General features: G+C 42.8%; 1 protein-coding gene across 3 annotated transcripts in view; it reads left to right on the plus strand.

The window, feature by feature from the left end:
* LOC128705115 (leiomodin-3) overlaps positions 1 to 22,185 on the plus strand; it is a 127,254-nt gene that overhangs the window by 19,498 nt on the left and 85,571 nt on the right. The window contains exon 1 of one of the 3 annotated variants that reach the window (XM_070099147.1): positions 8,425 to 8,577. The exons of the other annotated variants lie outside the window; for them this stretch is intronic. The gene's annotated coding sequence lies outside the window, so the exon portion shown is untranslated. Of the gene's footprint in view, positions 1 to 8,424; positions 8,578 to 22,185 lie in introns of those variants that run through there. 3 annotated transcript variants of the gene reach the window in all.

Here is a 22,185-nt window from a genome sequence, read left to right on the forward strand (position 1 = left end):
GTGGCTTCATCAGTCCAATACACTGCAGCATCATGGGATCTTGTTACAAAGAATTCTTCAACACTTGTTCAACCTTTGGACGAAGACCTACTTCGACTAGTGGATGGTACCACTATGACCCCGCCTCCGCCTGCTTCACCTCACCTCACTACAGTATATAAGCAACGTCTACGGCCCTATGCTGTACATTCTACAAGATTGATGGACTGAACACATCGACTCCAGGTTGAGGGACTGATTACCTCATTCTCCTCCTCTCCTTACGCCTTCCTCTTTGTATTGGACTGATGAAGCCACTGTGTGGCGAAACGTTTCCTGAATAAAGATTCCCATTTGCTGCATAAGTGTCTCAATCTTCAACTTGTCGGTTTTTCAAACCATTCATCATGACCCTAGTAGGTTTAGCGCTTCTATATTATATTAATATGGTAGGACCATCCATACATTTCACACTTGAGGACATTATTGCATTCGTGGGGAGTGCTAAACCCGTAAGTGTCTTAGAGCGCCTGAGGGAATGGTAGGCATTCAGATTCCAAATATCTTGCTTTATATTATTTTTTGACTTCTTATCCCCTCAAGGAAGGTTCCTTGATGTTGGTGAGGGGCTCTTGATTTAGGGAATTGGATCCGTGCTCCAGTTCCCCGAATTAAGCCTGAATGCCTTCCACATCCCCCCCAGGGGCTGTATAATCCTCTGGGTTTAGCGCTTCCCCCTTGATTATAATAATAATAGACTTCTTATATTAGCTATGTCATTAGGTAGGATGTAACATATTACACTTCTCACTGTGCTCGCTGTTAAGAGTTGTGATTGGCTGTCCGCCGTCGCAGGCTGCCTAGCTAACTATCAACTCTCTTGTTTCCTTCCGGCCTCACTGGAGTGAGGCCTGTTGTCGAGAAATCATTCTCTTCACAGCTGGTCATCGCTGGACCAGCACCTTTTTTTTAACACAGGGCTTGACAAGGTTAGGTTAAGGATCCCTAGCTTTATTGACAAGCTATTTACAGGTTAAGGATTCCTAACTTTATTGACAAGCTAAAAGCTGTTACCTACATCAGCTCATTTGAAAGCATTTTTATTGTTATGAGACATACAAGTAGGGAACAGGATGAAATTGGAGCCATCTGTGGGCCAGCATTTTCATTTGGTCAACTGATTGTGTATTGCTGACATCATTATGCTGTACGAATGTGTTCCATACTCTAATCATCCTGGGGATAAATGATCTCAGATGAAGTGATGTTCTGGAGAAGGGTACAGCCAGAGTGAAGTTGCTGCTTTCTGCCCGTCTTGTGGTATAGAAGCTTGTTTCACGCTGTCCTCGAAGTGGATCCAAGTGTGGTACTTTGACAATATGGGCCTTGTACATAACAGTAAGGCCACCCACATCCCTCCTGTGTTGAAGGCTCTGTTGAAATGACAGATCTATCCAGGATTGGTCCAGGCGAGAGATAAGACGTTTTTCTCTGTTCTCTACTCTGTCAAGCAGTCACAGATGAGGGGGGGGGCAGGCAAACCAAGAAAGTGGAGCATACTCAAGGTGTGAGCGTACTTGTGCCTCGTACAAAATCTTGCAACCCCTACTGTCAAGCAGATGCGAGATGCAGCGAAGTGCTGTAAGCTGCCTTGTTTGCAAGATTTACACCGTGGTTCTTCATGGTCAGTTTGGAGTCAAATTTCACCCCAAGGATATCAACTTCTTCCCCAGGTGCCAACACCCTCCCATTCATCCTTACTACTGCACTGGCATTACCATCATGGTGCCTAGAGATCATCATCATTTGTTTTCTCAGGTGCAAATGTTACTTGCCATCTATTTCCCCAAGCTGATATAGCTCTTAACTGGTGATTGATGTAGCTTAGAGCAGCTGGCATTTCTTTTCTTGGATAGGTGAATGTCAGTGTACAGTCGTCTGCATATGCATGTGATTCTGGGGTGAGATGATGGTTATTGAAGTAGACATTCCATAACAATGGTCCCAGCACGCTTCCTTATGGAACATTTACCTCAATAGAATGTCTTGCCGATTCTGTTCCATGGAGAACTTTCTCTCACTCACACACTCACTCTCTCACTCTCGTCTCTGGCTGTTTGTTCGTTATTTACACTGCTTTGGTAGAGTGATTTTGCTGGCGAGTCGAAACATACTTCTTGTAACTCTGTTCACAGAGCATAGTTCAGACTTAGTGATTTTTGACGTTTTGTTGAGGTTGTGTCGTACTAACACTCGAAGTCAAACCTGGCCCAAAGCTAAAGCTTCTGACTTATTTTGTGTGGCATCTACGCATCGTCGTAGTTGGGGATTTGGTTATGCTGAACTTAGAATCAATATTAAGGGAGTTTGACTTTTATGGAGCATCTGCTTATGGTCCCCAGTTAAGGTCATTATTTTGTCTCCTTGTTCGTAACTCAGTGCTGCTGTTTGTTACATTATTGCTGTTGACGAATGGCAATATTGTTCAAGCAAGCCGTTTTGATTGCCTTGTTGGTCAAGAAGATAGATTTATTTGAGGACGTTTAGTCACTGTTTAAGCCGAGTCGAGTCTTACTGAGACATAATGAGCAATTTGAGCACACACATTCACACACGTTTGCCTATGCTAGTATTTTTATAATTGAGGATAACGTACCAGACGGTACTTAAGAGTCATTCTGATATCAAATGTGCCTTCAGCACCATATTACCATATGTACAAGTTCTCTTTGCACTACAAGAGATGTGTAGAAACTTGTATCCTAAATTATATCAAATTCATTTGCATTGATTTTGTCCACCTAGACAACTTTGTTAATAAACATCTCAGTTTTTATTTCGTTGGATTATTATCACATAGTTGTAATCCCAAAACTCAAATAATATTTACTCAATACAAGGGATAACTAGACCTGATTTTAATCCGACAACTTTTTACAAAAACCAGAAACAGGCTGAATGATAGAGGGGGAAGACCTAGTATTCTCTGGAGTTAGTCTATATAGATATCGCCTTTTTGTAACAGTATTCAAATGGGTATTCCCTAGTGATCATTCTAGCTAGAGCATATGAGGCAGGATATAGATTACTGACATAGGATAGTGAAGCGCTAAACCTATGGGAGTCGTACAGCGCCTGGGAAACGGAAAGCAATCAGGTTCGATCCAAGCGAAGAGGATAGATTTGATGCCTTGGATCAAGAGCACCTTAGCGATCTTATGAAGACATCAGATACAGTGACCTATTGTAAATATTTGACCCCATTAGCATCCATGCCTTCTGGATCGCCCATCCCTTCCAAGAGGGTGCCTTGCTGCAGACGAAGGGTTCTTGATCCAAGGAACTTTAGCTACCCTGCCCTTGAATAAAATATCATTACCTCCCATGCACCAGACTCCATATATTCTCTACGGGTTTAGTATTTATAAATATAAAAATATCATCATTATTCTTACAGGACGACTTAATTGCGGTTGGGTACAATTGTCCAGTGTATTTTGATTTTTGATTTTATAAGGTATAGTTTATTAGATTAAAGCCTGAAGTGCACCTGCACCCTAACATTAAGAATACTATATAATAACTCGATATGTACACATAAATATATATAGTATGGTTTATATACCTGTGTATATACATATACAACTTAAAAGATGTGGCTATATACCTCGGTGCTTGTACGTTGAGATATACACCTCATGTTGGACATACACTAGATATGCACCTCGATTTATATATACTGAAATGAAAAAAAAAAATACCACAATGAAAATAGGAAATAAAGCATAAGCGCTTTCATGTGCTTACACATTATTTGGACCTGCCTAGCATGGGCCAGTAGGCCTGCTGCAGTGCTCCTTATGTTCTTCAGAAAATGTGTGTAAACACATGAAAGCGCAAATGTTTTATTTCCTGTTTTCACTTTTTTTTCATATTTCCAGTCACGCTTTTTGTTGTGATTTCTTCCATATACTGAAATATACATGCCTTGGTGTATACTTGTAGATACATCTTGGTGTATACTTGTAGATACATCTTGGTGTATACTTGTAGACACATCTTGGTGTATACTTGTAAATAAATCTTGGTGTGTATACGCTTGTACACGTCTCGGGCGTATATACACTGAGATAAACACCTCTCTATACATGCAGTGAGATGTACACCTTTCTGTATATGCACTGAGATATACTCCTCTCGGTGTGTGTGTGTGTGTGTGTGTGTGTGTGTGTGTACTAGCCTATTTGTGGTTGAAGGGGTCGATTCATAGCTCCTGGCCCCGCCTCTTCACTGATTACTACTAGGTCCTCTTTCTCCCTGCTACATGAACTTTATCAAACCTCGTCTTAAAACTATGTATGGTTCCTGCCTCCACTACGTCACTTTCTAGGCTACTTCATTTCCTGACAACTTTGACTGAAGAAATACTTCTTAATATCCCTTTGACTCATAGGAGTCTTCAGCTTCCAATTGTGACCCCTTGTTTTTGTCCCATTTCTGGAACATCCTGTCTTTGTCCACCTTGTCAGTTCCCCGCAGTATTTTATACGTCGTTATCATGTCTCCCCTGACCCTTCTGTCTTCCAGTGTCGTCAGGCCGATTTCCCTTAACCTTTCTTTGTAGGACAACCCCCTTAGCTCTGGAACTAGTCTTGTTGCAAACCTTTGCATTTTCTCTAATTTCTTGACATGCTTGACTAGGTGTGGATTCCAACTGGTTCTGCATACTCCAGTATGGGCCTGATGTATATGGTGTACAGAGTCTTGAACGATTCCTTACTGAGGTATAGGAACGCTATTCTTAGGTTTGCCAGACGCCCGTGTTTGCTGCAGCAGTTATCTGATTGATGTGCACCTCAGGAGATGTGCTCGGTATAGTACTCCCCCCCAAGATCTTTTTCTTTGATTGAGGTTTGCAGTCTTTTGCCACCTAGACTATACTGCTGTGTGTGTGTGTGTGTGTGTGTGTGTGTGTGTGTGTGTGTGTGTAATATAGATTTATAATGTGACGAATATGTAAAATTGGTCAGTTAGCTAGAACTAATTTAAAATTAAATCCTTTCTAAAATTTTCTCATATACGTTTATATATATATATATATATATATATATATATATATATATATATATATATATATATATATATATATATATATATATATATATATATATATTTTCATTGATGTTAATGTAAAAATTAATAATTTTGTGCCAAAAGAACCTTAGAAAACTTGCCTAACCTTATTATAACAAGCGCAATTTAATTCAGCTTAATCAAACTAAATATATTTTAGATAAGTTTACAATAATCTAATAATAAACAAATAAAATGAAATATATTTTTTTTTCATTAGGTTCAGAATGATTTTTGCGAAATTATTGCATACACAAATTTTCGCTTGCCCAATTGGGCAAGATCAACGTTACTATTTAAGCCAAAATCGTAAGTTTTACCTACTCGGTACGACATGTATATATATATATATATATATATATATATATATATCCTGTACTGTGGAGATTAAATTGCCACTATCCATAAACCAAGTCTTCCAATGGGCCATAGAAAACAGATGAAGTTTAATGAGGATAAATATGAGCCAGAACGAAGTATAAAACAAATTCTAAGCAAACAGTGGAGCGAAACAACTAATGTGAGGGACTTAGGAATGATAATGCCAGAGGATATCAGTTTCATGGAAAAGTCAACAGCAATGTCATTATCACTACCTCAAGAAAATAAGAGGATGGATAACGAGAACCTTCAAAAGTAGGAGTTCCAAGCCATTGATGATCCTCTTCATATCACATGTTCTTTCTAGGCTGGAATGCTGCTGTGCACTAACAGTCTCCTTCAAGGCAGGCGAAATTGCAGACCTGGAGAATATAGAGAGAACCTTCACTGCACCTATAAATATAGTGAAGCACCAATTACTCTGACCGCTTGAAATCCCTTGACTTGTACTCTTTAGAACGCAGGCGAGAAAGTTGCCTCATAATTTACAACTGTAACATCCTGGAGGGACTGGTATCAATTTTTCACACAAAAATCACCCTATGAAAGCAAAAGACTCGGCAGCAGGTGCATCATACCCACTTTGAAAATCAACAGCCTCTTAACATACATTAAGTGGATATCAATAGACCCCCCTGTCTTCAAGAGGGAAATGGATAGGTTCCTAAAGTCAGTATGTGACCAGCCAGGCTAGGGTTTGTACGTTGGAGTGCATATAGCCGGCAGTAACAGCCTGGTTGATCAGGCCCTGATCCAGCGAAGGCCTAATCATGGACCGGGCCGGGGGGCGTTTACCCCCGAACACCTTCCAGGCAGACTCGGGTAGATATCAATTAGGAATAAAATTATAATTTAGGGGAGTGTTATATTACGTGGAAATGGCCTATACATCCCAACATTTTGAAGTAATTAGTTTACTCAGTTTATTTTTATTGTCAATGACCCTATTTGATTTTTACTATATCTAATAGGTAATGCAATGAGGACAAATTCCAACTACTCCGTTATGGAAAACTGGAGGAGATAATAACTAGAAGAGAGTATACTACTGACTCCGGCCATACAATAGAGCGGAAAACTAATGTAAGGGACCTGGGAGTAGTAATGTCTGAGGATCTCACTTTCAAGGATCACAACAGTGCCACGATCGCACGTGCAAAGAAAATGATAGGATGGATAATGAGAACTTTCAAAACGAGAGATGCCAAGCCAATGATGATCCTTTTCAAATCACTTGTTCTCTCTAGGCTGGAATACTGCTGTACATTAACATCTCCATTCAAAGCAGGTGAAATCGCAGATCTAGAGAGTGTACAGAGATCCTTTACTGCACGTATAAGTTCTGTCAAGCACCTTAACTACTGGGAACGCTTGGAAGCACTTGACTTGTACTCGTTGGAACGCAGGAGGGAGAGAGATATCATAATCTACACTTGGAAAATCTTGGAAGGAATGGTCCCAAATCTGCACACAGAAATCACTCCCTATGAAAGTAAAAGACTGGGCAGGCGATGCAAAATGCCCCCAATAAGAAGTAGGGGCGCCATTGGTACACTAAGGGAAAACACCGTAAGTGTCCGGGGCCCAAAACTGTTTAACAGCCTCCCATCAAGCATTAGGGGAATTGCCAATAAACCCCTGGCTGCCTTCAAGAGAGAGCTGGACAGATACCTAAAGTCAGTGCCGGATCAGCCGGGCTGTGGCTCGTACGTTGGACTGCTTGCGGCCAGCAGTAACAGCCTGGTTGATCAGGCCCTGATCCATCGGGAGGCCTGGTCATGGACCGGGCCGCGGGGGCGTTGATCCCCGGAATAACCTCCAGGTAACCTCCAGGGGAAATAAGTTACCGAGTAAGGTAATGTGGGCCTTATTCGGCTACCTTGCTGCTGGTGAAGGAACTTTTGCAAGGACTTGAAAGCTACTATCCCCTTCCTCGAATCGAACTTGATTACCCATATTATCCCTACGGATTTAGTGCTTCTTGATGATAAACGCTACAGTGTTCCTCTGTTCTTGTTTATTCAGGTAATAGTAGAGATTTAACCTATTACCCAGTAAAGTCGGTGTGACATGTCTGTTGGACCATTTTTTGATAAAAGTTGTCTGAAGATCATTTTTTTTAAGCAGTAAACAGCCCTTATTCCTAAGTAAACAGGAGAAGATACCTACCTAATTTAAAGTGACATCTGTGACATGGTTGGCCTTTGTTGCCAAGCGCCAGATTCATGTGGTTGAAAATTATTAGATCTCAGCAACAATAGTTTTATTTTTTTGCATTGTATGGCGTTATTTTCCATATGTTTTAAATATGGTGTCCATGTCAGCATCAGCTAAAAGGGCGGAAGAAGTTATAGATACTTTTTCTTAATTAAGTTCATCAAGTATACCTCAGTGTGGGGATATATTTAACTTAATGCTAATACTTCTACTGGAGTTGTTTTTACTGGCTTTTTACTCAGGCTATGATTTCTAGCTGGACATATGGATGCTATAGATGAATGGCAGATGAGATGAGGTGGAAATTGATAAAAAAAAAAGGTTAGCGTGGGTGAACTGAGGTATGCGCGCCGCCTGGCAGTGGTGGGCGGGACCGCTTACCTGGCAGCACGCATCCACTGCCACACGCATGAGTACTTTATCATTTTCTTCTTATATACTACTTTCATTTACTTTGTTCACCATTAGTACAGTACTAAGTGATTAACATTTTATAAGGATACATGTATATGTAATGTAGACTGCGTTAATAATCTGGTTTCGATATCTATTCCTTGTTTGAAAGAAAACAGACGATATAATATTCGTCTCTAAACACCCATCTTGTATGCCTATCATTATGCACACTCGTATAAGTAAAACAGACGTACATAATCTATAACAAAGTGAAAATCATAAAGATTTAAAAATAACTACTTTTATCGGTACGACATCCATTAGACAAAAAAAAATTAATGGGTGGCAACAGTGCGGGTGAGGAGGTCGAGGCGGTAAACTCAACTTGCCTTACACCAGTCTCTCTTTACCTTGCGTGCGTTATACATCAGGCATATTATCTCCTCTCACGCACCACACCCTGTAAAACAGGTGAGAAGTAATTGTGTATGATAAATAGGCATTCGGAATGCACTGTCAGAAAGTCTTATTGATTTTCGACAAGGGCTGTTAAGGATTTGGGCGGTTTCTGCCACCCCTCGCCATTGCTGGATAGTACAAAGAACATTGGCGGTTTCTTTAATTTGCCTTTTGTGCTAATCAAATTAACCTGGAAATAGTTGGGTTTCTTGTTTTTCAAGTTATTGGGCCAGAGACTATAATAAAGACTTGGTCTGTAATAACTTGTGACCCATAGCTGATTGTCGCGTGGAAATGGTCAAAATTTGAATAACCTATTGGAAACCTGTTCTTAGAAGTAGTTTTTTTTTGTCATTTTTTTGAAGTGTGGCGTTGGTTTAGAGGAATGTAAAATCGGTGATGGGACGTAATGGCGAGCCTTATGGCTGCCAGCTTTGGGGAAAGTATTAAATTACATTAATACGCCCCATCATGGCAGAGACGCATGGGGGCGGCGCATGGCGGCGGCGCATGGCGGCTCCCAGCTCTCTGGAGACTCCCACGTGAGGCTGTCAGCAGCTGGGGTTCATGTGGGGGCTCGGGACTGCCTGGAAACCGGTTTGGCGTTCTGGGGCTATCCACAAGGAGCTAGGACGTTAATAATTGCATATTAGTTGAGCAGTCCAGCAGGAATTCAGCTCTTTTAGGGTTTATAAATTTTTACACCAAGGATAACCCAATAAACTACAGATTCATCTAAATGTCCTCTTACAGGATGCTGCTCGTTTAAAGATCTTTGTTACTAGGTGATAATGGGCAACAGGTGTAAGGCGACTTCTCGTATTTGAGTACGCTCCATCTTCCCAGGTTGAGCGTGAGAAAGTATTATTTTTTCACGGGAAATGAGCATCAGACTAACGTGAGAAATAGGCGCTCAGACTTCTACGGGTTTAACGCTTTCCCTTTATTTAAAAGAAAGAGAAATGCTAAGGGCTCGAATTCTTTAGACTGGTGTTTTGTTAGTAATGCCCATTGGATAACCCTTGGTAGGCCTTGGTATGTAGACAGTGCGAGTCCAAAGGTAAAACGTTTTGCTGCTGAACTTGTTCTCTGAATTCGACGTTTCCTCTCCATTGGTCTGCACTTAGGGAACGCAGGGTAGAAAGATACATTATAAGCTACATCAGGAATATCCTAGAGAGACTGGTCCCAAGTCTGCACACAGAAATCACTCCCTATGACAGCAAAAGACTCGGCAGACGGCGCAGCAACCCCCCCCCCCCCGTGAAAAGCAGGGGTGCTATGAGTACACCAAGAGGTAACGCTAAGTGACAGGGGCTCAAGATTGTTGAACAGCCTCCCATCATCCATAAGTGGAATTACCAATAGATCCCTAACTGTTTTCAAGAGGGAACTGAATAGATACCTCAAGTCAGTGCCCGATCAGCCGGGCTGTGATTCGTACGTTGAATTCTTGCGGCCTGCACTACAGCCTGGTTGATCAGGCCCTGATCGCCTGGGGAGGCCTGGTCTAGGACCGGGTCGCGGGGGACGTTGACCCCCGGAACAACCTCCAAGTAGACTCCCATCTTTTTCTCTTCGCTTTTGTTTCACTTCCTTCTCCCTTCTTTCTCTGCATCTCTTTCCCCCTCGTTCTCGATTTCTTTTCTTCCCATCCGCATTACTTTTTCCCTTCCCCCAACAGTCTATAAGGACCCCGACCCTCAGCGTTCACCATTTCTTTCTTCCCTCCCATTTTCTCTGCATCTCAAGGGCATTTTCCTTTCCGAATTGTAGTGATGCTGAATTAGTGATTACAAGAAAGTGTATTGATAGCATTGTTATAATCATTATTAGCATTGTTGGCTAGTCTAATAGTATTTGTATTGTAAATTTGTAAAGTTCCCTAAATTTAGTGATGCGTTTTGATGGTGGTGAGGGTCTCTTGATCCAAGGCACTAGACTTCCCCTTTCTTGGATTGAACCTGAATACCTCCCATTCCTCAGGCGCTTTTACTTACGGGTTTGGTAGTTTTATCCCTCTATTAAAATAATGAAAATACGATGAAACTTCCCCTTTACCATTCTTTCCATTTTATTTATTTCTACATTTTCAGTCTTTTGTGTGTTAGCTGTTCTTTCATGGCTTTTCCTACAGTTTTTGCTGCTTTTCCGCCCAGCTTTTTACCCCCCTCCTCTATTTTGTTTGCCTCTACCCTCGAGGGAGGCTCATTCACGCCGGTGAGGAGCTTATGATTTAAGGAATTGTATCTGACCTCTTTAGGTCGATTTCAATTTTCCCATTTCCCAGGCCCCATATGACCTCTGGATTTAGAGATGTGGCTGCCCCTCTTTTCTCATTTAGCATGTCTGGCCGCCCAGCCCTATATCCACAGAATAAGTCATAAATCATTAGCCTGAAGATAGGATATCCCTCATCCATAGTCACTTGCTCGCAGATTCACCTACTGTAAGAACCTCTTGTGTTTACAGGATTTTATTCGTAGGTAGTGCTAAACCAGTAGGGGGGGTCATACAGCGCCCCGGGGAATAGGTAGCAATATTTATTTATATACATAAATATTCCAGTCTAGAGGGAACAAGTGCCTTAGAGATTATTGGCTTGACATTCCATGTTTTAATCTTCTCATTATCCATTCTATCATTGTCCTCGAAGTTATAAGCGACATTATCATCTTGGAAAGCGAGATCCTTTGACATCACCCCTATATCTACCAAAGTCACATTAGTTTTACATTCTGTTGTGTGGTAAATTTTTTTATACTCTGATCTAGCTTTCATTTCCTCATGTTTTCCGTAACGGAGTAACAGAAATTTGACCTCATTGAACTTCATATTGTTTTCTTCGGCCCATTGGAAGATTTACTGTGTTCTCAATGGTTGACTCATGCAATTTGTAGTATGGTAATTAAAGAAAGACACGGTGCTATAGTTCTCATGTCAGTGATGGGGGTGAGTACTGTACCTTGTGGAACAACTTTTCGTAGTGGCAGTATGACTTTGTTTACTATTATTGTGTTCTGTTCGATAGTTAAAGATCTAGTTGCCCACTTTTCCAGTTATTCCTTTAGCACGCATTTTGTGTGCTATTACAACATGATAGGCTTTCGTAGTTTGAAGTAGAAAATATTGCCTTTTTTAGTCTTAATAATATCATCTTTGTTTCTACAAGTACATGTACAAGGTATACAGGCCTAGCTGAAAACAATGGCATATTACTACCTAGAAGGCCGCTTGTCATGTAGAGCATTTCGGGCAAATTAGGTTAGTGTTGTTCCAGGATGCAACTCATAGCAGTCGACCAACACCCAGGTACCTATTTTACTTATGGGGAACAGACAACCGGTGTAAAGAAACGCGCCCATTGTTTCTACTCTCGCCAGGAATCGAACCAAGACCCTCGCCGTGTGAAGCGAGAGCTTTAGCCACCAGGCCACCGGTGGCCTGGAGGTTACCTGGAGGTTATTCCGGGGATCAACGCTCCCGCGGCCCGGTCCATGACCAGGCCTCCCGATGGATCAGGACCTGATCAACTAGGCTGTTACTGCTGGCCGCACGCAGTCCAACGTACGAGCCACAGCCCGGCTGATCCGGCACTGACTTTAGGCATCTGTCCAGCTCTCTTGAAGGCAGCCAGGGGTTTATTGGCAATTCCCCTAATGCTTGATGGGAGGCTGTTGAAAAGTCTTGGGCCCCGGACACTTACGGTGTTTTCACTTAGTGTACCAATGGCGCCCCTACTTTTTATTGGGGGGCATATAGCTATAGCTTTCGCTTCACACACTGAGAGCCCGGGTTCAATTCCCAGCGTGGTGGTAACATTTCGACGTGTTTCCTTATGCATGTTGCCATGTTCACCTAGCAGCAAATAGGTACCTGGGTGTTAGTCGACTGGTGTGGGTCGCATCCTGGGGGGACAAGATTGAGGATCCCAATGAAAATAAGACAGTCCTCGATGACGCACTGACTATCTTAGATTATCCTGGGTGGCTAGCCCTCCAGGGTTAAAAATCCGAAGAAAATCTTATTTTCTTGTTTGTGGTGGCGGGCGGGCGAGATGTGCGTGTCAGCGGTGTGGGTGAATTTGCGGGCGTGTCTGGAGGTTGGGCTGCTGAGGGTGATGGGGACAAGGGAAGGGGTGGTCAGACGATCGTGAGAGGGGTATGTATGGGCTGGCGGGCGTGGGTGTGGGGAGGTGGTAAGTGGGGCGTGGTCTGGGGAAAGGGGGGAGGGCTGGAAGGCGTGGTAGATGTCGTGGCGTGTAGTTGCAGGGCGTGGTGCGAGGCTGGTGGTCCTTGAGGTAAACATTTTCGAGCGTGATGGTGGCTGTGTGTTCACCTTTAAGGTTGATGCAGACGGCGTGGCGGTGTGCGTATGTTACGTGCGTTTGCGTTTGTCTGTGCTCATGCGTCTGGCTCCAGTGCTCTAATCCCAGTCTGCCATCTCTGTAAGCCAGTACATCTACCTGGCTCTGTATCTATGCATATCTATATCTTCCTGTCAAGTTCATCTTGTCTCCTGTACTGTATCCCTCCGTTAAATTTTTAGTACCTTAATTTGTGCATTGCTCATATCGACTGACTGTTCGTATATTTGTGAATTTCGTGACTTAATGCTTGTGTTGGTCAGTGCCTGTAGGAACATGAAGGCGGGGCTGGTGCATGCTTGGTTTGGAATTCAGGAATTCAGAATCACTCCCTACGAAAGTAAAAGACTGGGCAGGCGATGCAAAATGCCCCCAATAAAAAGTAGGGGCGCCATTGGTACACTAAGGGAAAACACCATAAGTGTCCGGGGCCCAAGACTGTTCAACAGCCTCCCATCACGCATTCGGGGAATTACGAATAAACCCCTGGCTGCCATCATGAGAGAGCTGGACAGATACCTAAAGTCAGTGCCGGATCAGCCGGGCTGTGGCTCGTACGTTGGACTGCGTGCGGCCAGCAGTAACAGCCTAGTTGATCAGGTCCTGATCCATCGGGAGGCCTGGTCATGGACCGGGCCGCGGGGGCGTTGATCCCCGGAATAACCTCCAGATAACCTCCAGGTGCGATATGGAGGGCAATTAAGAGTTCACGAGGTAGAGAGGAAAGGACAAAATTTATTAAATTATATAAAGCGGCAGTGCTGCTATTACTGTTTTGTATGATAGTTAATGACAGTCGTAATGGCTGCAAATGCTGTTACTCTTTAACTATTAAGTAGCACTTTTTATAAATAAAATTGGGGACATAAGCAGTGCTGCTACTTTAGAAGTTGCATAGGGGAAGAAAAACTTACCAGGGGGTTTAGGGGATAATTAAGCAGAGCAGAACGAGAGAGGGAGCAGGTGGTTTTTGATAACAGGTGAGATGAGAGAGCTGCCGGCTTTTTATTTTTAGGGGGTTGAATGGAACAGTTTTTAACTAGATAAATCTGTTCACAAATAACTCCACCTCTGCCACAAAGTATTTTTTTCATCTGTTCTTAAAGAATGAAGCATTTCAAAAGTGTATTTTCACGATTTTTTTTTTTAAGGCAAATTTGCACCTACACGCTCCCAGCCTAAATTGAAGTACGATTCACCAGTACTGAAAGTTTGAAGCTGATTAGTCAAGACTTCATCGAGGTATCGCACGGAAAGACGACCAGGCATTTGCCCATGCCATAGTACACAAACTTTGAAGCTGAATGTGATGAGGCTTTGTGAAATTGGAAGAGGACAAAATCACTAAAATGAACTTCATGTGGGATAGCTATTAAATCCAGAAGCCTGGCATAAGGCTTTTTGTTCATTGCACCCACCCACAGGATGGGACTTACACAGATGACAAGAAGGAAATGAGTGAAATATTGAAATCCCAGTACGACTCTGTGTTTAGTGAACCACTAATCGGTCTGAGGATCGACGACCCAAATGATTTCTTCATGAATGAGCCTCAAAACTCCATAAATGTATGCCAGATTTCCGACATTACCCTAACTCCGATAGATTTCGAAAAAGCCATTGACAACATGCCTATGCACTCAGCCCCGGGCCCAGACTCGTGGAACTCTGTTTTCATTAAGAACTGCAAGAAACCCCTCTCGCGTGCCCTAAGTACACTATGGAGGAGGAGCTTGGACATGGGTGAAATTCCACAGTCACTTAAAACAACGGATATAGCCCCACTCCATAAAGGTGGCAGCAAAGCATTAGCTAAGAACTATAGACCAATAGCTCTGACGTCCCACATCATAAAAATCTTCGAAAGAGTGCTAAGAAGCAGGATTGCAAATCACCTGGATTCCCAAAATCTGCATAATCCAGGGCAACATGGGTTCAGGGCAGGTCGCTCCTGCCTCTCACAACTACTGGATCACTATGACATGGCCTTGGATGCACTGGAAGAAAATCAGAATGCAGATGTAATATACACAGACTTTGCAAAAGCATTTGACAAATGCGATCATGGCGTAATAGCCCATAAAATACGTGCTAAAGGAATAACTGGGAAAGTGGGGAGATGGATCTTCAACTCCCTAACAAATCGAACACAAAGAGTAGTGGTCAACAGAGTTAAATCGGAGGCTGCCATAGTGAAGAGCTCTGTTCCACAAGGCACAGTACTCGCCCCCATCTTGTTCCTTATCCTCATATCAGACATAAACAGAGATATACACCACAGCACCGTATCATCCTTTGCGGATTGATACTAGGATCTGCATGAGGCTGTCATCTGCTGAGGACGCGGTTAACCTCCAAGAAGATATAAACAAAGTTTTCCAGTGGGCAACGGTAAACAATATGATGTTCAATGAGGACAAATTCCAACTACTCCGTTATGGAAAACTGGAGGAGATAATAACTAGAAGAGAGTATACTACTGACTCCGGCCATACAATAGAGCGGAAAAATAATGTAAGGGACCTCGGAGTAGTAATGTCTGAGGATCTCACTTTCAAGGATCACAACAGTGCCACGATCGCACGTGCAAAGAAAATGATAGGATGGATAATGAGAACTTTCAAAACGAGAGAGGCCAAGCCCATGATGATCCTTTTCAAATCACTTGTTCTCTCTAGGCTGGAATACTGCTGTACATTAACATCTCCATTCAAAGCAGGTGAAATCGCAGATCTAGAGAGTGTACAGAGATCCTTTACTGCACGTATAAGTTCTGTCAAGCACCTTAACTACTGGGAACGCTTGGAAGCACTTGACTTGTACTCGTTGGAACGCAGGAGGGAGAGATATATCATAATCTACACTTGGAAAATCTTGGAAGGAATGGTCCCAAATCTGCACACAAATCACTTCCTATGAAAGTAAAAGACTGGGCAGGCGATGCAAAATGCCCCCAATAAAAAGTAGGGGCGCCATTGGTACACTAAGGGAAAACACCATAAGTGTCCGGGGCCCAAAACTGTTCAACAGCCTCCCATCACGCATTAGGGGAATTGCCAATAAACCCCTGGCTGCCTTCAAGAGAGAGCTGGACAGATACCTAAAGTCAGTGCCGGATCAGCCGGGCTGTGGCTCGTACGTTGGACTGCGTGCGGCCAGCAGTAACAGCCTAGTTGATCAGGCCCTGATCCATCGGGAGGCCTGGTCATGGACCGGGCCGCGGGGGCGTTGATCCCCGGAATAACCTCCAGGTAACCTCAAGGAAGGTTCCTTGACGCTGGTGAGGGGCTCTTGATCTAAGGAATTGGATCTGTGCTCCAGTTCCCTGAATGAAGCCTGAATACCTTCCACATCCCCCCCTCCCCACTGGCTCTGTATAATCCTACGGGTTTAATGCTTTCCCTTGATTATTATAATCTTTGCACCCACAATGCCCGGGTTTGTTTAAAATTACCTAGACACATCTAGGCCTGTAGCGTGAATGGAGGTACATAGGCTGGGGCATAAGGGGGATGTCTTTCGAATAGCTGAGTTACCTAAACTTTGTAGCAGACAGTGAGAGGAATAACCTGCTTGACCAGCTTTTGGCAGACTAAGAACCTGATATCACTGAGGTGTTCAGAAGTCATCAGACCTGTCTAAATATTTCATGGAAATAAAATAATGCAGGTAAAGTACCGGATTGTCACTGAGCACACGATTGATGCCCCTTATTTATAACTCGTGTTGACTTGGGTAACGTGATTAGGAATGATCGCTAGGGAGACTAGCAACCGTAATAAAGATGGTTGCCAGTATGACCTTTTCCAAGATGGTTGCCAGTATGACCTTTTCCAAGATGGTTGCCAGTATGACCTTTTCCAAGATGGTTGCCAGTATGACCTTTTCCAAGATGGTTGCCAGTATGACCTTTTCCAAGATGGTTGCCAGTATGACCTTTTCCAAGATGGTTGCCAGTATGACCTTTTCCAAGATGGTTGCCAGTATGACCTTTTCCAAGATGGTTGCCAGTATGACCTTTTCCAAGATGGTTGCCAGTATGACCTTTTCCAAGATGGTTGCCAGTATGACCTTTTCCAAGATGGTTGCCAGTATGACCTTTTCCAAGATGGTTGCCAGTATGACCTTTTCCAAGATGGTTGCCAGTATGACCTTTTCAAAAATGGTTGCCAGTATAACCTTTTCGAAAGTTTTGCACAAGCTGCCCGAGCAAGTCTACAAGTGACCTCTGTGTCCTGTTTCGAGGGGTTCATTTCGAGACTGATCACAAGAACTAAAGTGCAGATATTACCTAAGGAAAAGTTCGTTTGGAAATATTTTGTGAAGTGGAATAGGCTAAATTGTAGCCATTGGAACAACCTTAATATAGGTTGCTCAGACGAGTGGGGAAAAGTTTGGTATAAGGCCACGTTTAACATGGGCAAGCTTCCCCTTTCAACGCATCTCTCCCTCCCTCCCCTTCCCGACCAGCAGTGGACATCTCAGCTTGGGTCAACTCCCCACTCTCTCATATCGAGATCGTAATCCTACACCCCTTTCCTTAGAGACTGAAAATGTGCTTCACCGCCCCATCTACCACCCACTTTTCCCTGCATCCCTCGATAACCCCTAGTTAGGAAGTAACTCCTGTTAGTGACGCATGCAACTAAAGAAGAATAAAAAATTTATTTCTTTACAAAAGTTACAATGTGTAATTACAGTTTTGATTTAAGTACAAAGAAAGCCACTTAACTATTTTGAGTAAGAATGTAGAAATTGACTTGGGTCTTCATAATCAGTCTATTAGATGCATCAGCCACTGGAGATTGAAGCTGTTCAGATGAGGCATGCTAACGTTGTATCATAGGAAACCATAACCATTTTAAAAATTAAAGTTAGTAGCAAATTTGCACCTACGCACTAATAACAATGCAAACCTAAGGAAGACACCTGCGTTGAAAGTTTGAAGCCAGTTGGAAGCATTGTTCTGTTAAGACAAACTAAGTGGGACTGGACTAGAAAATATTGATCAAAGTTAACCTGTACATGTCAAAAGTTGCATTACCCTTTCTTTCCCTTAATTACAGTACACCAGTGCCGAAAATTTGAAGCCAATCGGATTGATCTGCTATAATTACAGAATGCTTCTGAATGGATTTAAACTTCCTAAGCTTCTGTATCTTAGTGGAAGGGTCAAATTGGTTTTGGATTGTGGATAGTGGTACACAGTACAGACGTGTGAAGGCCTCTTATGATAGGCTTAAAAAATCTTCAGTGCTGATCTTTAGCTGCATTGGAACTTGTGCTACTCTGTCTACCTGGAGGGTATTCCAGTTCTTTTTTCATTCATTAAGGTAGAGCTGGGTTTAATGCAAGACTCCATTTTATATCAGTGTACTAATGAACTCAAAACTATTTTCATACAAGAGTCTTAGGAATCACCCATAACAGGTTTTGAAAGATATTAACTGTTCCAGAATAAACAAAATTACATCTTTGTCACTTCATTAGTCTTCACTTTTGAGAGGCTTCCTTTAATCATTGCACTAACTATCCAGAACCATTTTAACAACTATGTGCTTCAGTCACTGAGCGATCAGTTTTCCTACCCTTTAATGGCCTAAACATAATTTTTGTTATTTGATAGAAGTGCCCTGCAGAATACTTGTAAATCAGTTATTGTACTGTAATTAGGCAGACATTAATTGGCTGAAAAATACTTATTAATATTAGATACATCAGTTGTAAGGAAGACCTTCAAGATAATTAAAATGTAGCATGAATTTATATTAAAAATTGTATAAACTCCTGATGTAACAATACAGGCCTTGGTATCAAGTTGTGGTTGTAAGGGTCAATTCATGGCTCCAGGTCCTGCTTCTGTTCTAGTTTCTACGCTTTGAAGATTACTTTGGTCATGTCTGCAGACCCTGTATAATGTTTTTTGCCGCCTTCCACGTCGCCTAGTGTATTATACTTAGCACTCAAGTTCTGAAAAAGTACTTTATGACGTCCATATGGTTCAATAGGTACTGAAGAATATTGAGGACCCTAAGTGATAATGTCAGTCAATCTTAATCAAATATAGCAAATATTAACACATTTGCAAGGAAAGCATGCTGGATAGCTAGAACCTTCAGAAATTCTAATCCAACGATAATATGTCACTTGTTCCCTAGACTACAGGCAAAACTCCAGATCCAGAGAATGTATAGAGAACCGTCACTGCCCATAGAAATTGTCAAGCACCTAATTATTTGGTAAGCATGGAGTTCCTCGAGCTGTACTCCTTGGAACTTGGGCGAGAAAGTAGTTTCATAATTTACACCTGGAAAATTATGGAGGGACTGATCCTAAATCAGCGCAGAACACTGCCTACAAAAGCAAGACGCTTAACAAATTGTACAAAATACCCTGAATAACAATCAGGGGTACAATAATATGATGTGATAACTTGTGTAAAGGGACAGACTTTTCAACTCGTGTCATGCCTACGGGAAGTTACGAGCAAACCCCTAGTTGTCGTAAAGATGGAATTTTAAAGAAAATCTGTTTTTGATCAGGCAGGCTGTGGTGCATGTTTGTATGTGGCTAGTTTGTGCCTTATCGATAAGTCTAATGGGAGGCCTGATCTGGGACTGGAGAGGATAATCTAAGTTAACTTGCAAGAATTCTAATATCTCTGGACTATTAAAAAATGCAAGTTCTAAATATCAGTATAATCTTGTTAGATAAATTTACCTGTCAACATTCTAGTTCCAGTCTGAACGACCCAGTTTAATCCGCAAATGTAATTTTTACCTTGTGAAAGTATGGTAAGTAATCTTATGAAGACCTACCTAAATAATGAATTATGTTAATCCCATAAACTTTATTAATCTAAACGTTATTTTATGTATAATACACAATAACATACTGTAGTTGTAATGGTACTTTGGTGTGGTAATGTCTGAGGATCTTGCCTTCAAGGACTATAACAATACCACTATCACATCTGCGAAGAAACTGATAGGATGGATAATGAGAACATTGAAGACAGATGCTAAGCCAGTGATCATCCTTTTTAAATCACATATTCTCTCTAGGCTGGAATACTGGAGTTTACCTGGAGAGAGTTTCGGGGGTCAACGCCCCCGCGGCCCGGTCTGTGACCAGGCCTCCTGGTGGATCAGCGCCTGATCAACCAGGCTGTTGCTGCTGGCTGCATGCAAACCAACGTACGAGCCACAGCCCGGCTGATCAGGAACTGACTTTAGGTGCTTGTCCAGTGCCAGCTTGAAGACTGCCAGGGGTCTGTTGGTAATCCCCCTTATGTGTGCTGGGAGGCAGTTGAACAGTCTCGGGCCCCTGACACTTATTGTATGGTCTCTTAACGTGCTAGTGACACCCCTGCTTTTCATTGGGGGGATGGTGCATCGTCTGCCAAGTCTTTTGCTTTCGTAGTGAGTGATTTTCGTGTGCAAGTTCGGTACTAGTCCCTCTAGGATTTTCCAGGTGTATATAATCATGTATCTCTCCCTCCTGCGTTCCAGGGAATACAGGTTTAGAAACCTCAAGCGCTCCCAGTAATTGAGGTGTTTTATCTCCGTTATGCGCGCTGTGAAAGTTCTCTCTACATTTTCTAGGTCGGCAATTTCACCTGCCTTGAAAGGTGCTGTTAGAGTGCAGCAATATTCCAGCCTAGATAGAACAAGTGACCTGAAGAGTGTCATCATGGGCTTGGCCTCCCTAGTTTTGAAGGTTCTCATTATCCATCCTGTCATTTTTCTAGCAGATGCGATTGATACAATGTTATGGTCCTTGAAGGTGAGATCCTCCGACATAATCACTCCCAGGTCTTTGACGTAGGTGTTTCGCTCTATTTTGTGGCCAGAATTTGTTTTGTACTCTGATGAAGATTTAATTTCCTCATGTTTACCATATCTGAGTAATTGAAATTTCTCATCGTTGAACTTCATATTGTTTTCTGCAGCCCACTCGAAGATTTGGTTGATGTCTGCCTGGAGCCTTGCAGTGTCTGCAATGGAAGACACTGTCATGCAGATTCGGGTGTCATCTGCAAAGGAAGACACGGTGCTGTGGCTGACATCCTTGTCTATGTCGGATATGAGGATGAGGAACAAGATGGGAGCTAGTACTGTGCCTTGTGGAACAGAGCTTTTCACCGTAGCTGCCTCGGACTTTACTCTGTTGACGACTACTCTCTGTGTTCTGTTAGTGAGGAAATTATAGATCCATCGACCGACTTTTCCTGTTATTCCTTTAGCGCGCATTTTGTGCGCTATTACGCCATGGTCACACTTGTCGAAGGCTTTTGCAAAGTCTGTATATATTACATCTGCATTCTTTTTGACTTCTAGTGCATTTAGGACCTTGTCGTAGTGATCCAGTAGTTGAGACAGACAGGAGCGACCTACTTAATGCTGTACATTAACATCCTCATTCAAGGCAGGTGAAATTGCAGATCTTGAGAATGTACAGAGAACCTTCACTGCACGTATAAGTTCCACCAAACACCTTAATTACTGGGAACGCCTGGAAGCACTTCACTTTCTCACTGGAGCGCAGGCGAGAGAGATGCATCATAGTCTACACCTGGAAGATTCTGGTGGGACTGGTTCCTAATCTGCACATAGAAATCACTCCCTACGAAAGCAAAACAGACTTGGCAGGCGAGGCAACATACCCCCAGTGAAAAGTAGGGGCGCCACTGGTACACTAAGAGGAAACAGTAAGTGTCTGGGGCTCAAGACTGTTCAACAGCCTCCCACCAGCCATAAAGGGCATTACCAGTAGACCCCTGGTTGTCTTCAAGGAGGAGCTGGACAGATATCTAAGGTCAGTGCCGGATCGGCCGGGCTGTGGTTCGTACGTTGGACTACATACGGCCAGCAGTAACAGCCACGTTGATCAGGCCCTGATCCACCGGGAGGCCTGGTTGTGGACTGGGCCGCGAGGACGTTGATCCCCGGTATACCCTCCAGGTAGACTCCAGATAGCCTGAAGGCCACTTGCACTGATGCGTTGGGTTCAGATTTTGGCTAACTACTACTACATTTTTATCCATCAGGGGTAATAGGTGCCAGATGTTTTCATCCCTGAAGAGCTCTGTTCCACAAGGCACAGTACTCGCCCCCATCTTATTCCTTATCCTCATATCAGACATAGAGATGTACACCACAGCACCGTATCATCCTTTGCGGATGATACTAGGATCTGCATGAGGCTGTCATCTGCTGAGGACGCGGTTAACCTCCAAGAAGATATAAACAAAG

The sequence above is a fragment of the Cherax quadricarinatus genome, chromosome 66 (assembly GCF_038502225.1).
Source record: "Cherax quadricarinatus isolate ZL_2023a chromosome 66, ASM3850222v1, whole genome shotgun sequence".
In the NCBI taxonomy this organism is placed as follows: Eukaryota; Metazoa; Arthropoda; class Malacostraca; order Decapoda; family Parastacidae; genus Cherax; species Cherax quadricarinatus.